Below are 15,837 nucleotides of genomic sequence, written 5' to 3'. Positions count from 1 at the left end.
CTCACAAGATCAGAGATCGCATGAACCAACACTTTATTCCTAAGATAACTGACGCAGCTGGTCACAACCACTACACTACCCCGGAGATATTAGCACAGTTCCGCACTGCGTACGCAGAACTATACACGCAGGGTGCAGCTGACAGTGTAGATTTGGATGCGTATCCTGCAGACATTGCGATTGCCTGGTTATGAGATGGGCAGAGGGAGTTTTTTAGTCAGCCGATTACGGAAGAGGAGGTTCACGCAGCGATCAAGTCCCTCCCAAACAAAAAGGCTCCCGGCCCTGATGGCTTCCCCAGCACATTTTATAAAGAATATGCAGAGGAACTAGCTCCCCATCTTCTGGAAATGTACTCTGAGGCCAATGACTCTGGAAAATTGCCGCCCTCTCTCTGGGAAGCTCTGATCATTACATTACTTAAGAAGGACAAGCTGCCCTATCGCAGTAACTCTTACAGGCCACTGTCGCACATAAATACAGACGCGAAGATACTGGCGAAGATTCTGGCCACCCAATTGCAGCCGCTCATGCAGTGCCTGGTCCTCCCGGGCCAATTTGCTTTTATTCCTACCCGCTCTACCTCGCATAACTTGCGTACTCTTTTTGCTACGTTCCATCTTCTCGATCCAGGGCTGCAGGCAGCAGCAGTCATGTTAGACGCCGCCAAGGCCTTTGACTCTATAGAGTGGAGTTACCTTTTTTATATTCTGCGTCGTATGGGCTTCCCCCCTATGTTTGTTCACTGGATTCTCCTGTTATATACTGATCCCGGGGACACACGTCTGAGTGGAAGGTAGCACATCAGACCTTATATGCATCACTAGGGGGACGCGTCAGGGATGCCCACTCTCGCCTCTTCTTTTTACACTAACACTTTAGCCCCTTATCTGTATTGTCAGGCAGCGACATCATGCCTTGGCCCTCCGCTTTTTATACGCGAGCCACGCACCTTCATGGCACCAGTCCTACGGGAGTGTGTTTGTTTCGGGTTGTTCTCAGGCCTGCATATCAACTGGTCTAAATTGGTGGTGGTGCCGCTGACGGAATGCACTTTACCCCACAAACTTGGCTTTCTACTTGAATGGTCCTCGAACCCAGTGAAATACTTAGGGGTGTGGGTACACAGAGACCCCGACATGGCCATCCACGAGAATTACGGCCCTGCGTATGCGAAATTGGAGAGGTAAGTGGACAGATGGGTGAAGCTTCCGCTTTCATTGGCCGATCGTATCACTCTAATCAAGATGGTCATACTGCCCCAATTTTTAGATCTTTTTAACAACATACCGATCCCACTCACGAAACATTTTTTTTAAACTGTGCGATCTCTGCTCCTTAAGCTCGTTTGGGGGGCAAACAGGCCTCTGTGAATTGGGAAACGCTTACTCTGGATTTTAAACATGGAGGTTTCAGCGTGCCTGATTTTTATCTGTATTATTTATGTGTGCATGCACACTACGCACATTACTGGTTTAGCACGCACAACTTCATTCCACATGTGGTGGTGGAGGATGGAGACGCTCAATGGCTTGCTTTGCCTGCTTGGTGCCGTAATAGCTTTGGATCAAAGTTAAGGGTATTTTGATTTTAAGGTTACACCTTTAATGGTAGTCAATTGATTCTTAACATTCAGCAATAATCTCTGCACAAAAGCAGCTACCACAGCTTCCTGAGCCATCTGTGTCACATCTGAATAACTTTCAAACACATCTTTGAGTCTGTCTAAATAATCAGCTAGCGCTGCATCCTTATTTTGCTTACAACTGGAACCTTAAGTCCATTTAGTTTTCACTGGGCATATCTATGGAATCACATTCAACAGCACATCCTTCACTGACTCAACTTTCAATCATTCCTAGGAGCCACCCTTGGCCATGGCGCTTTCATCACCAGTCTTTCACTCGGTTCAGTCAGCACAATCAATAGCAATATCTACTCAATTGGGTCTGTGCACCTGAAACATTCTTCTCTAAATTGAGTTACATTTTCCCGAATATTGGGGAGTTGTTTCTTTGGGTTCATTAAATCAGATGGTTCATTAAACATTATGCAGAGTTCAAACACACAGATTTATATTTACATTGAATGTAGCACATCAGTATCATTCCCTTTGAATCACCTTTTTTGCATGGCATTGCCGATTACTTTAGTCAACTGCCTTCGGTGTAAAGGGAAGACCACTTGCCTTCTTCCATTGCCCCGTATATATGTTGCAGGTACATTAGTATTTACATAGAGCTAATTTAGCTGGAGTACACCAGATAAAGGGGCTGTGAAACAAGTTAGGATTGTGTGCATCAAGTGGGAGTTTATGTGTTTGCAGCATACATTTAAATTACACAAATAGCTGTAATTCTTCTTAAATTGATTTGATCAGAACTTTACAATCCTTGGAGAAGGCTGGATTGGAACCAAAGTTGTCTGATTCCCAAGTCAACAACTTAACCACTATACCACATCTTCTACCAAACTATTGTGTTGACATTCTGGTCTCTTCTAATACTTGCCTCACAGCCTCAGCCTCTGTTGCCCCACTCCCTTGTATCTTTCAATGGGCCCATGAACTGCACACCATTTTGTGTGACTGTTCCTATGTGCTCTCTGGGTCCCTATGCCTATGGCCCTCCCTACCATGAATAAATGAAGGGGCTTGTAAGGAACATTTATGATAACGTTTGCGTCTGACTCTGCAAGTCAAACCTAATGCTTCAACCTTTACCTACACTTTCCATCTCAAATTGGCCTTTGGAAAAAGTGTTAATATAGGATGAAATAAATTGGAAGATTTCTGCTTACCTACGATACAAGCACATTCCACAGCATATTCATTCTTTTAGTTCATATCAGTACATGTTAGCAAGTCTGTAATAGAAAATAACTAATTGAGTTGCAAGTACAGTCGGGTTTGAATCTCTCTGAAGACAAAATGGGTGGAAAAGGTAGCCAGGAGGAGAGAAAGAGGTGAAAATGAGGGCAAGTAAAAGGTGACAAAAGCTTTAGCGAGGAATAGATAGAAATACTGGGGCATATGCCAGGTGAGAGCAAACCATAGGGACGAAGAGGAGAGAAACTTTGTGCGTGAAATATAGCTGAACTATGGAGGTAAAATGATTGATCCTTGGCTCCCACACAAGCAACTACAAATCTGAACTCGAAGTACCTTGAATGATCAGTAGCTCAGTAAAAGTAAGAATTTGTTAAATTTTAAATCCAAAATTATGCAACCGATCATGTGTTCACCATATACCCACAAATATGTTACGATCTAGCCCCGACCAAACATCATATACTATTGATTTGCACCTGCTTACAACAATGTCACACAGAAATTAATCTGGTTACACTGATCCACACAAAACCAAATACAAATATGGACCTACCTGGTTACTCCGTCCCACATCATATATGTGGCCATTGAGCATTCACCAATAAATAACAGTATGGATATATTTTAGCACAACATTTAACAGCAAATATGTTCTAAGACAGGTCACCGCACCATCAAAGGAGGAAATACAGACCTGAACCATGGAACATAGAATAACAACCTAGACCCCCGAACAGATACGGGCATGGTCACCACAAATCTAATTGCTGTGTAGTTCCTATAAATCTATATAGGATCTGCACGTTTAGACAACATAAACTTGGATTCGGGTCCTTACTGATTCCAGACACCCCCACTGGATATGTTCACCTGTAGACCAGCTAGCTCACTGTGCCACTATTTGCCCCTCTTACCAAGGAGTGAATATGTTCAGGCAACTATCGAACATGACAACCCTGACCCCGCAGGGATCAAGGAAACAGTACTTTTCGCTCAGGCACGCGTGCTCACTTTGTCTCAGAGAGATACACAGAATAAACTATGGGGACGTTTTCAATAAGCATTTATTGAACCAGCGTCGTTCTAGTGTAAAATAAGTGTGCTGCAACAACCATAAGACAGAAACATATATATACGGTTATAAGTAAATAGATGGTAGAATTCTACCATAGTGCTAAAACAATGAAAATATGCAGGCATATAAATGCATGAAAATAATAATGGGTATTCCTATGATGGCCCTAACTAGATGTACCTAAATGTACCTAGAATGTGTGTAGGTGTATAGCCAAGAATCCCCCTAGGAAAGAGCCAACCCCATTACCTGATGTGAGAGAATGAAGGACCCCATCTCGGTCTCGAGTTAGACATCCCCACGAGGGATCTCAGACCACTGAGTGCTGGAGTATCTGCGTGCAGGGACCTCAGCGTCTCATGCCAGCGTGTCAGCATGTAAGTATTTATCCTCTGCCTTGCCCAGCGAATATGTGGTGCTTATATACTCAATAGGTACCCTAAGGAATTCTACCTTGCAGTGTCATGTTGACGATAGTGATGAACCTTATACACAGTTATCATGCAGAAGATTGTAATCCTGCTGTGATTCTGAGAATCCTCATGCATAATAAATGAGGCTAGTTTTCGGAGAAAACCACACAATATTTATGCAGTACTTAACTAAGTAAAACGTCAGCACCAAAACCGTTATGCAGTACAATGGTAGGGTAAATGTAGGAGAAAGGTTAGGAGACTACCCACGCCTATGTTGGGGTACAATGGGAATCATAACAGAATCTAGGTCTCATCACTTGGATATACACAAAAATAAAGATTTGAGCCTGTTTGATTACCAAGTACACATTTCTGTACGACTACCCCTCACTCAAAACAGGGGAAAATACAAATATTTCCTGGTGCCATATCATACAAAGTATCCTGGGAGCAAAAATGTTTTTTTCTACCTGCTATTTGCACTTTCCAGGAACTTTTGTAATGTAGAAAGAGCTGCAGATGCACACATAGCCCTTTCTGTAATATGGATGGCCACAATGCCAAATATGGGCCAGCATTATCTCAAGGGGGCATTTCCGCATTTGCATAGTGGTGAGGCTCAATGCACAGGAGGGAATCCTTTGCCCCAGCACAGAGAAAAAGGTTATCAGGGGGTGCACAGACATATAGGTGGCACATAGTCCAAAGGGTGCACATTGGGAGGGGGGCACAGGGGTCCCAGGGACCTCAAGGCATCCCCTTGCAGGCAACCTGAGTCTACCTGCAGGGGGATCCAGGCCCCCCTTTAAATGTGAAGGTGGGTCTGTGCCTTCCTTAAAATGTGAACTGGTGGCTTTAAACAGCCGGTCCACCTTTCACTAATACACTGTTCAGAGTGCAGGTGTGAGTTTGCACCTGCACTCCAAACAGCACATTTATTGTAATAGGGTGCACAGTCCCATAGGATGATTTGTTCTATTGGTAATAGCTCCCTGAGTAGTCAGACTCCTCCAGAAACAAGTTCTGACCCGAGCCTGTTCACTTCACACTCACAGACAACCTAGATCAGATATAAATTAGGCAAACTTAAATAAGTGAATATCTGAGCTGGCAACTTTATTACATTTGCTTTAGTAGAGGTCTGAGCCTGGCTACCCTAAGCCTGTATACAATCAAGTACAGATTTAAAGCGTGTCACTTATTATCACTCAGATTTAACTACAGACCTGAGTTTAGTTTAACATATGAGTTCCGTCCATCAGTGCTTTTCATGCATGTACAAGTTTTGTTTGGTTGAACTTCGATATTCTGAGTATTATTTCTTTGTACAGTACGTGCTGCTTTGTACTCCATTAAATTGACATGTTCTTTTCCTTAGCAGTCATTATGACTACCTTGAAATACAACTATTTGTCTAGTACACTTCACGCCCAGTGTGGGATTTCACAATGAATATGAGAGAGAGGCAGAGTGAAAAGGCCCTACATCCAGAAGCAGCTGCTTTGCTTTCTATTTTTATGGTCTAATTTCTAATCAAACAATGATTTGCGGGGGTTGCTGGGTGGGCATAAGCAACCGCGAAAACAATTATAACCTTATAAGTATGTGAGCATCACATACATCTTTCATGTACATGCCCACCCTGAATAACACACGCTATTCAGATCAAAAGCAAAAAAAAGTGCTTGTCCAGGGTGCGAATGCGGTATGGAGGAGGGAATTTCTCAATGGGTAAAATGTGTTCCTTGTTGAAAAACAAAAAGGTTAAATATTCAAATGTACCTTTGTGTCAGGTACATATGCCAATTCTGTATCTGTACATATTAGACACTGGAGTAGTCAAGGAAATGTATCCCTATTGTCCATCAGTATTTCTGAGATCACTTGGAATCCAATGGGTGCAAAATTCTTGTTTTCTAAATCAGGGATTTATTCAGGGTACAGGTGGGCAGAGCTCCCGGAGTTGCACTACGCGGAATTCCGCAGAGTTGCATAAAAACGATGTGGATGCCCACTGAGTTTCGCAAGGGCGGAGCTGCTCCTCTCGCCGACACCCACCCCTAAACAAGATGCCGTACCTTCAAGAACCTCAGGAAGATGTATAGCCATCCAGGAATGCACATAGTAATGTCTCCAGATGGCACATGCCTAAATTGGTAAAGACCAAAGACTACATGCAGCAAACCCCACTAACTGCTACAACCCACATCCAACCAAATCATCTTAATGAGAGCAGCACATAAACCAGACCTTCAGTACTGACGATAACACAACTAGAAATCAGACTTTGGTCTGAAAAAGATCTTTATATCAAGATCACAGAACTCAAAATAAGACCACAGCACTTACCAGGCGGGGAGACTGCACCTATGGGGTTAAAGAACTGCCAGTTCATCAACCGCGCCCTGTATGGCACCAGCTCATCCGAAGCTCAAAGAACATCGGCTGCAGACTGAGCAGAGTAAAGGGCGTAACCGGCCATCGGAAGGTCCGGTATTACTCGTCAACACAACAGATCGGCTACAGCTGGGAAGGCCTATGAATGTGTTCAGCCATCCCTCGATTGATCACTGTGGGTTGCATCTTCCATGCAGCTGCTCCCGACAATCTTGAACAGTGGTGCGGAAGCCTAACCTCTTCTGCCTAACCTCATCTACCCAGCCAAGAACGAGACCAGTACTCACTGCCTACATTGTTTACTCGCTTGCAGCCAGCCAAGATTCAGCCCGCTCCAGGTTGCGCCGCACCCTCTGGTTGTTAAAGGACGGCTGAGACAGCCATCAGCTCACCTAGGGATACTTTGTGGTGACCTAGGATTGGCTGCAGTAGATCACATGCTTCATTGCTAGATTTTCTTTCGCTTTCAACAGCACCTCCCGTTCAAAACAAAAGAATATCCTAGAATAATGTTCACTCAGATTAGTTGTTCTGTAACCCGGTCGTGCAAAAGTTACGGACTTCTAAATTACTAATATCCTTAAAAGCCAGGCAATGGAGTTTCCTGACTGTCCCTGTAAGTAGCGGACAAGTGGTCACATTAAGGGGAAAAAGGGATGCAGGGAACCTGCATGCCAGTAGAATCAAGCCATTGGTAGTGGTAGGTGTCCTGGTAAACTCCGCTGCATAGGCGAAGTTTTTGTCAAACTCCGCCCTTCAAGTGGAGTGCGGAGTGACAAAAACTCTGTCAACTCTGCCAGCAGAGCGTTGTTTACTGCCCACCCTTAGTCCAAGTGCCCCTGCTAAGGCGGAGGATGGTCGCCCCACTGCTCTCACAGCAGGAAAAATAAAATGATAATAACCTTGTTATTATCATTTTATTTTTCGCTACAGGGCTGGATTAGGGCGGTGAGGGACTGGGGTATCAGGGGGAGGAGTGGTGGCACACTATAAGTGCGCTTGACAGTTTGGCCGGCCGTCTTGGTCGGGCCAAACAGTCATGCACACTTTCCATGTTCCCTGTAATACACAGCCTGGTGGTGAACAAATGCGCTCAGACCAATCACAGCGCTGCATTGCAATGTTGTGCTTGGCCTGTGTGCTTCCGGGACCGAAGCGGAGGAGAAGGCAGCCGTGAAAAGGAACTGATACTGAGGAGAGACAGCAACCGTGAAAAGGTGTTTTTAAAATGTGTGTCTTTAGGAAAGGCAAGAGACTAGAGCTCTGTTGCTATACGCCCATATCTTTATTAGACTCTACAGTGAACATCATAGGGCGGGTCATTCGTAATAGAATCGAGGTGTGGGTTCAGGAGAACAATGTCCTCTGCCTGGTGCAATATAGCTTCAGGGAAGGTTTGGGAACCTTGGAACAAGGTCTAAACCTAATAATCAGAAAGTACGTGACAGCTAAGAAAGGGGTACACTATATGGCCTTCATGGACCTAAGCAGTGCATTTGACAGGGTTAATTGGTCCAAGCTCTGGGATATTTTAACTCGCATGAATTTCCTCCCCACTGGCTAGTGCCTCAGTGATATGGTGCTGAGGGGGAATGCACTGAATTTGTTTTAACTCTCCCTAGCATTCAGCAAGGTTGGGTCCTGTCCCTGATATAGTTTTTATTGTATATTAACAACCTAGCTCCTTTTTAATTACTAATGGAAGGGACATGCCTAAAGTGAAATCTGCATCCATTCCAGCCCTCATGTATGCTGATGATGCCTTTTTTCTCCCCGTACTTCTAATGGTCTTAGGGGGTATTGTAGATGTCTTCATGAGGTTTATGGATAACCTTGACCCCGAACCCAACATTACTAAGACACACTTTATGGCGTGCAGAAGGCAAATCAGTAAGGTAAGGCTGATTACAATCAAGGTACATCTATTGGAAGGGTTAGTGAGTTTCCCTATTTAGGGATTACTTTTGACTCACGAAACTGTTGGCCACCTTGTCTTTCCAATAGCTGCTTGCAGTTTAATCTGTTTTCTGGGGCTCCATTTACATTTTCTTCCAGCGTCGTTTGTAAACCCACACTGCCCTTGTTGGAAGTGTATAAGCTAAAGTGCTTACCCGTGCTGATCTACAGGGAAAGTTATTTGGGGTTACCAAGATTTTTCTAAGTTACGAATAGAGGGGAACCGTTTCTGTAGAAGGATATTGGGAACGGCCAAGGGAACACCCATTTTTTTCATGCACGAAGAACTGAACTTACCCTATGTTGAGGACTCAATCAGATTTGCCCCTATGCTCCTAACAATGCGGTATGGAGTAACTAATTTATGCCTCTCAATCGGGATGTGATTGAGGATTGTCTTAATTGTGAGTTTATCCTTAAGATTCCATGGCTCGCTTATGACAAGCGCTTGGCCGACTCCACAGGCAGACGTGATTTGTATTCGTCTCCACATGTGATGTAGGAGTAAGCACATTCAAATTAGAGCGGATTATGTTCTAAGTGCTAAAGACTCTAGAGAAAGCGCTGCCATGGGAAACCCACCCTGCGAGACTATTTGATTATTAAATCTATGGTGGGTCAGAGCCATTTTATCAATAGTAAAGAATCTTCTAATGAAATCCTGCATAAGAACTATTAGGAGTTTTCTTTGTTTCCCAGCTGGCCAGTATGCTATATCACAAGGCTCTTCTACACAATCACTTGAGCACCTTATTTTATTTTGTATTTATTATGCGCCGTTTCGCTGTTGTTATTTGCTGTCCATTTTAAGAAACCAGGTTCTGCGCCAGTATCGGCTAGCCCTTTATTTCTTGTGAATGCTACCAGATGAGGCTGTTTGTTTAATGTTGGCGCTTTTTTTTTTTTAAACGCCCTTCTAGGGTGGAATTCAGCAAAGTATTAACCTGTTTCACGGTTATTGCAAATTGTATTTTATGAGGACATCTTCTTCTTAAAGTTTTATTATGTGGTGATATGTATTTTATATATTGCATTTTTATTTCTAAGATTGTGTGTCTCATTCTACCATGATGATGTATATGATTTTATGTGAAGGTACTTTTATGAATACCTCCTCTTTTGGATATTTTATGGCCATTTTTTGAGCCAAATAGAGAAATTTGATTGATTATGATTGTTTTATAACCTATAAAATGTCCCAAAAATATATTATAAAAAATAGCAAGGTTGTTTGGTGAAATAAGTACTAGCTGCAAATATTTGTGTGTGACCTTCTTGTCGTGCATTCAAATTCTTTAAGTCTAGCTCAGCCTTTTATGCTTGGTTAATAATCACACCTAAGCGTCTCAGCATCTAGAAACAACAAACTAATATTATGCCCTCTATAAAACATTAAAATAATATGGGGCAATGCCACCTCCTAACAATGTATTATAAAGCAGTACATTTTGTTGTGCGAGTTGTACTCTTAATTATTTTCTGATAACGTGGGTTTAGACTCTGTTTACCTCTTCGTTGCTTTAGTTGTCATTCATTTGTTGTTTTGGAATAAATGCATCACAGTCCCTACATTTTGTGAGTCACGGCTATGACCTGTTGAAAGACACAAAACTGCAGGATTAAGCTCTGAGATCTTTAATAGCAAACAAGGCCCATGAGGAGGGGCTTTTTTGCGTAAATATACATTTTACTCAGTCAGGACAACGGATGTCACAAGTAGTTATGAGTAATCTAAGTACTTCATAGTCAAATTACCAAAACGTGTGCCAAATCAAATGCGCGTAATGAAGTACGACACTAAAGGGGCAGGCTCAAAACCTTCTGACAACCTCACTTTTGGAACCAAAACGAGCACTATGTACATTTGTTTAGCACTTGAACCTCGGGGAGGTGGTCTGATCAGACAAAACACAAAGTACAATTAATAAAGCAATGTCCAATCAGTGCCTTCACTTTGAAATGGTATAAGTATTTTAAATAACACACAACTAAATACTAAAAACATACATTCAATGTTATACTATTAAGACCTAAACTCACCAGCCTCTAATGAACTGGAAAACTCTTTAAGACTGTATCTCAGTGTTACAAATTGTAAAGCTTCTTCCTGTGGTGTTTGTCATGGAATTCACAATGTAAACTCCTTCCTGTTATTATTGTCACACTGTCCATCCTGTACAAACGCTCCCAATTGTATTTAAGAGAGTTCACAATATAAAACATATTCCTATTACATGTGTGAGAGAGTTCATGATCTAAAAGCCCTTCGTAGGCAATTAGACCAGAGGTTTACACCACGCAAGGAAGCCTTCTGCTGTATTTGACTAAGGGTTTATGTTAACACTGCCTCAATCAGTTGTAAGTCATGGCTGTTTCATAAATGGCTAATTGACTGCTGCCAAATTAAATAACTGCAAAGAAGATCATCAAAGCAGTGGAGCCAAAGCTGTGAGTCCACCCTACTACCAGACCCAATCTGAGCACCAGACAGACCCCTTTTATTACATGACATTTCGGCTGTGAGGGGGAACAGTCCAAGACTTACTCAGTGAGGTGGTGTAGTTTAGAAACTCAATACTCCTCAAAGCACACAATAACACTTAATACATCAATTTCCAGCCAATGTGTTTCCTTTTTAAGAGTAAAAATACTTTATATCACAGACAACTAAATACTAAACTGGAAGATACAAGAATACACAATGAAGGCTTGCCTTTCCTGAACTCTGTAAGGATGTTTCTCAATCATAAACAATGTAAAACCCCTTCACGTAATAACTGTTTCATGATCCAAAATGTAAACCTCTAACATTTATATGTCATGAGAGTTCATAATGTAAAATCCTTTCCTGTTGCATTTGTAAGAGAGTTCACAATGTGAAACACTTCTCATTGCATTCGCCAGAGTTCATAATATTAAACATCTTCCTACAATATTTGTCGAAGGATTGCATCCTGCAAGGCCCTTTCTGTTGTATTTGAGCAGGGTCTGTGTTTACAATGTATCTGTCAGTTATGAGCAATGGAACTATTTCATGAGCGACTAACGAAGTTGTTGCCCAGATCTGTGTTAAAACGTCTGCTAGTATTAATTTAAAGCCCTTTCGTATGGTACCTATTGAATTTTTCAGATTTCACAGTGTAAAACCACTTTCTGTTGTGTCTGTCAGAGACTTCATAATGTAGACCGAATTCCTACTGTATTAGCGAGAGGCTTAAATCATGCAAACCCCTATCTACAATATTTGATATGGGCCTTTGTTAACAATGTCTCTCTCTCTCATCAGCTAAGAGCAGTCAAATTACTCCCTGGGTCAAATAGCACAACTGCTGGTCAATCATATGCCGTTAATGAAGATCAGCTTTTACTGCTGGGGGTGGCACTGGACCCTCGAAGTTCCCCTAAGAGCAGTCGTGGCCGGTGCAGGTTAGAGCGGTGAGGCTTGGGGTGGGAGGTGGGGGAGTCAAAAGACAAAGGAATAGGGAAAATAACATTAAAAAAGAGAAAACTACTTACCTTGCGCTCGCTGCATCGCCCCCCCACCGAACTGCCTTTACCTGCAGCCGTGCCTGCCGAAGATGGCCTTTTACGTGGTTTGCTGACTGGGTTCCCCTATCTCCTCATGATTAATGCATATTGTGATTCTGTATACTGGATTTTGTCCCCCTTCTTTTACACCCGTCCAGCTCCTATACAACATGATTTTTTTCCTTGGAATTGGAAGTATATTGTATTGTATCTTTGAAAATGAGTATTGAGAATCAACACTTTGGCAGCCTACTCAGCAACCCCGAATACTATGCCTAATCTCTGCTGATGACGGATAAAGATCCAGTAACACATGTCCAGAGATGGCCAGCACAACTTTGTGATTACTCGGGACTTTACTAAAAGCATACACGCTTGTGAACTGCATTGACCACAATGCTCAGGGGCGAACCCGCTGGGAGGTGAAGCGGTGTGCTCCCACATTGGTTTCCAGAATTTCTGTGGTCGCCATCTTATGTTTTGTATTGTTGTTTTATAATCTAAAAATGCCAATAAAGACATAGGGAGAAAAAAAAAAGGAAAAGATGATAAGCTTTGGGGTGGACCGGCTCCAGAGCTCACTGTCAGTACTGCTTCTTAAAGCACTTTTGGTGATGACATAAGCTCAGTCAGGCAGCTAAAGCTGTCTCTAGACCAGAGGTCTTCAAACTTTTGGATGCCGAGACCCCCTGTCAACATTTTGAGGCGTGAGGACCCCCTCCTGACAAAAATTTCTAAACCTGTAGGCAGGGCTACTGGAATTGAGGCATGGTACATATTCTTTGTAGCAGGCATATTAACCCTCTGCACTGTGTGGGTGACAAGAGTCCCCATGTGATGCACGGTAAGCGATGCAACAGTGTGAGAGTAGGGTAGAGGAGTGACTTCCAGGTGAGTGAGGTGGCCGTATGAATTTGGGAGCAAATGCAAGTTCAGAATGGGACGAATGAATGTATGATTACCGACGGGCTTGTTTGAGTGAGTTGCATATTGAACAGTGAGGTGGACAGGTGAGTGAAGTGTCACATGAGTGCATGGCACTGACTCTCTACCTGGGGAGGTACAGCTTTGGTATCCTTTCTCAAGGGAGGACTCTGCGGTTAGAATTATCCTGTAGAAGACCCAGTTCCTTACAACATTATTGCTCTTTCTGTAGGATACTCTGTCTGCAGATTCTTCACCTCCTCCCACCTCCCGTTCTGTAGAATGGCCTCTTTTTAACATCTGAAAAGGTCCCATGTTGGAGACAGCCCACACCATTGTTCATTCCCCACATCTGGGGGCGAGGAAAGGGAAATAAGAGACTGGCATCAACTCACAGCAGTGGAATTGATGTTAAGAAAACCTTCCGGATCCAGTCTGGCACCCTGAGAGTATTCTAAGGTGAAGACTCTGCATTACTGAAGGTAAGTAACTTGTGCCTTCAAACTGCGAATGGTATGTAACGCATCTTTCATTGACTTCATGCAGCCCTTTCCTAATATAATTTCCTATTTTCCATTGTTCCTTTTAAAACTAACACATTAGAATTCCCTACTCTCTTCTCATTCGGCCTTCTCTCCCCTAGTGTAAACTACCCCGGACTATTTATATTTTTCTAGCCTTTCTTCATTCTCAATTAAGTTAACACCTATCTCTCTATCCCTTACCGTCTGACTTCCTAGTAATCATTTGTTGAATAGTCACTGGGTCATTATAATCTTCTATTGGTAACATTTGGTTAATCGGATTCTCTCTTTGCCACAACACGGGATATTCAGCTCTTCAGTTCTGTGCACATTATAAAAATACTGAATAATGTGTATACGCCTATTACCTTTGTCAAAGGATATTGGACATGCATGCAGCGCCTTTGAGCAGGTAAATCCAGGAATGAGAAGATATTAAATCAGCGTAAGCACTGTAAGCGGTGCAGTAAACACCAGCTAATTTCCTACATCTGATGGGACAGCCTATGCAAATGGTCTTTAAAGACCTGTGAAAAACTCGGGCATGCCGGAGTAAGACTCCAGTCACTGCCCAGCTGAGGCCTCAGCAGCTTGAGCTGCACTGCAGCAGCCCGGGCTGACACACAGGCCGGGGGAAGAGGGGGCCGAAGCCCTTGGCAGAAGTGTGACTGGGAGCGCGACCCCCTTTGCCATCGCTCCACGGCCCCCCTGGGGGTCGCGCCCCACAGTTTGAAGACCCCTGCTCTAGACAAACCTAAAGTCAGCCCTGATAAAGCCTCTTGAATGCATGTTGGCAGGGTTTATCTGTCCTTGTATGTCCAGTTATAGTTGTAGGCAGGGTTGATTCAGGTAGTTTTGGTGTCCTGAGTGAAGGGACAGTCTGGTCCAGAGGCTACCAGAAGACTCCATGTCATCTGGGATACTATATTCCAGTCCCAGTTTCCTTCAGTAAAACACCATAACATAAAACTTTAGCCCATTTGAGCTGAACCGGGACTACAACTTCCACAATACAGTGTGCAATTAACGAAACCCCGCAACTGAAACATGATGTACCTGAAGGCATAGATTCATCCGGTAAACTTTATTCTACAGTTTATATGGGATGTCTCATTGGCATGTCCCAAGTCTTAAAATTGACCTGTGAACCTTTAGGCTCTTTTTTTTTCTTCTGTGTTGCAGGGCTGTCTTAGTTGTGCTGACTATATTAATACATTCACAAAGAGCTGAGACATGTTCTGCTTTACTGTACCTGTGGTTATCACAGGAACAAGTTCTAGAGAGCCCGCTGATTAACACCCTGCACGTTTCCTGCCTTCTCTATCTACTTCGCCGCTAAATGACGGATCAGGGAAAATCAAGACGCCTAGGCGCAGCTGGGCTAGGTTTTCTGGCTTCTGGATCAGTATTTTGTGCAGTGTATCCTGTGTTATTGCTTTTAACATATTCTGTGAAATACATCTGAGGTTTAAATAGCTCTGTAAATTTGCTAATGTTTTTGTAAGATTAATCCTGATTTATATCATTGAGTGATTAACTATCTCATGATGATGCAGTCCACGCCTCTCTTACAGGCATAAATAATGCATAGAGTTTTTGAATATTAGGAGATGGCCTTTAATAAACCTAACATAACATTAATTTACAATATTTGTAAATGAAAATAATTTGCGCAGCCAAATTTGGCGGGCAGCAGTCCCTCCTGTATCAATGGAGGACACTCCTAGTCGAAGAAACACTTCCTAAAAATGGGTATTTATGGAAATATCATGTAGGCTTTTGAAGCAAATCAGCAGGTTAGGCTATAGCATGAGCAGGCGTTAGCAAGAAGTACAGAGAAAGATAAGGAATTTTTGTAGTTTTGGGGGTCTCCAAGATGAAGTCAGAAAGCTAATCTAGAAATCACAAAGGCCTGAAATGAACCATCTACAAGTGAGACAAGTGACAAACAATCAGACGGCTGACAGAAAATCAGCAGATAATTCGATAAGAAAAGAAAAAGTGTGCAGAGCATGGCTGTTTATGTTTAAAAAATGTAGCCCATCAAGTGCTGCAGAGATATCCAAACTAGAGGCCAGGAGACTGGAATGACCAAGCACAGGGCTACCATATGACTCCATGACACAAAGATACCTTGTTTTCAATCCTAGACTTTCAGGTGCGACGTGTTGTCTTCATTTAGTTGAA

General features: G+C 42.9%; 1 protein-coding gene and 1 long non-coding RNA gene across 7 annotated transcripts in view; one reads left to right on the top strand and one right to left on the bottom strand.

The window, feature by feature from the left end:
* Positions 1-15,837, bottom strand: part of ZBTB38 (zinc finger and BTB domain containing 38) — a 185,830-nt gene that overhangs the window by 88,436 nt on the left and 81,557 nt on the right. For 4 of the 6 annotated variants that reach the window (XM_078666393.1, XM_078666389.1, XM_078666392.1 and 1 more), the window contains one exon: positions 2,800-2,865. The exons of 1 other annotated variant lie outside the window; for it this stretch is intronic. The gene's annotated coding sequence lies outside the window, so the exon portion shown is untranslated. Of the gene's footprint in view, positions 1-2,799; positions 2,866-10,182; positions 10,268-15,837 lie in introns of all 6 variants that reach the window. One more of the 6 variants, XM_078666391.1, reaches the window with a different exon arrangement.
* LOC144791662 (uncharacterized) overlaps positions 1-15,837 on the top strand; it is a 42,929-nt gene that overhangs the window by 19,793 nt on the left and 7,299 nt on the right. The window lies entirely within an intron of this gene.

The sequence above is a fragment of the Lissotriton helveticus genome, chromosome 11, assembly GCF_964261635.1.
Source record: "Lissotriton helveticus chromosome 11, aLisHel1.1, whole genome shotgun sequence".
Lineage (NCBI taxonomy): Eukaryota > Metazoa > Chordata > Amphibia > Caudata > Salamandridae > Lissotriton > Lissotriton helveticus.
The sequence above is the reverse complement of the archived record's forward strand: the minus strand, read 5'-3'. Positions and strand labels throughout refer to the sequence as shown.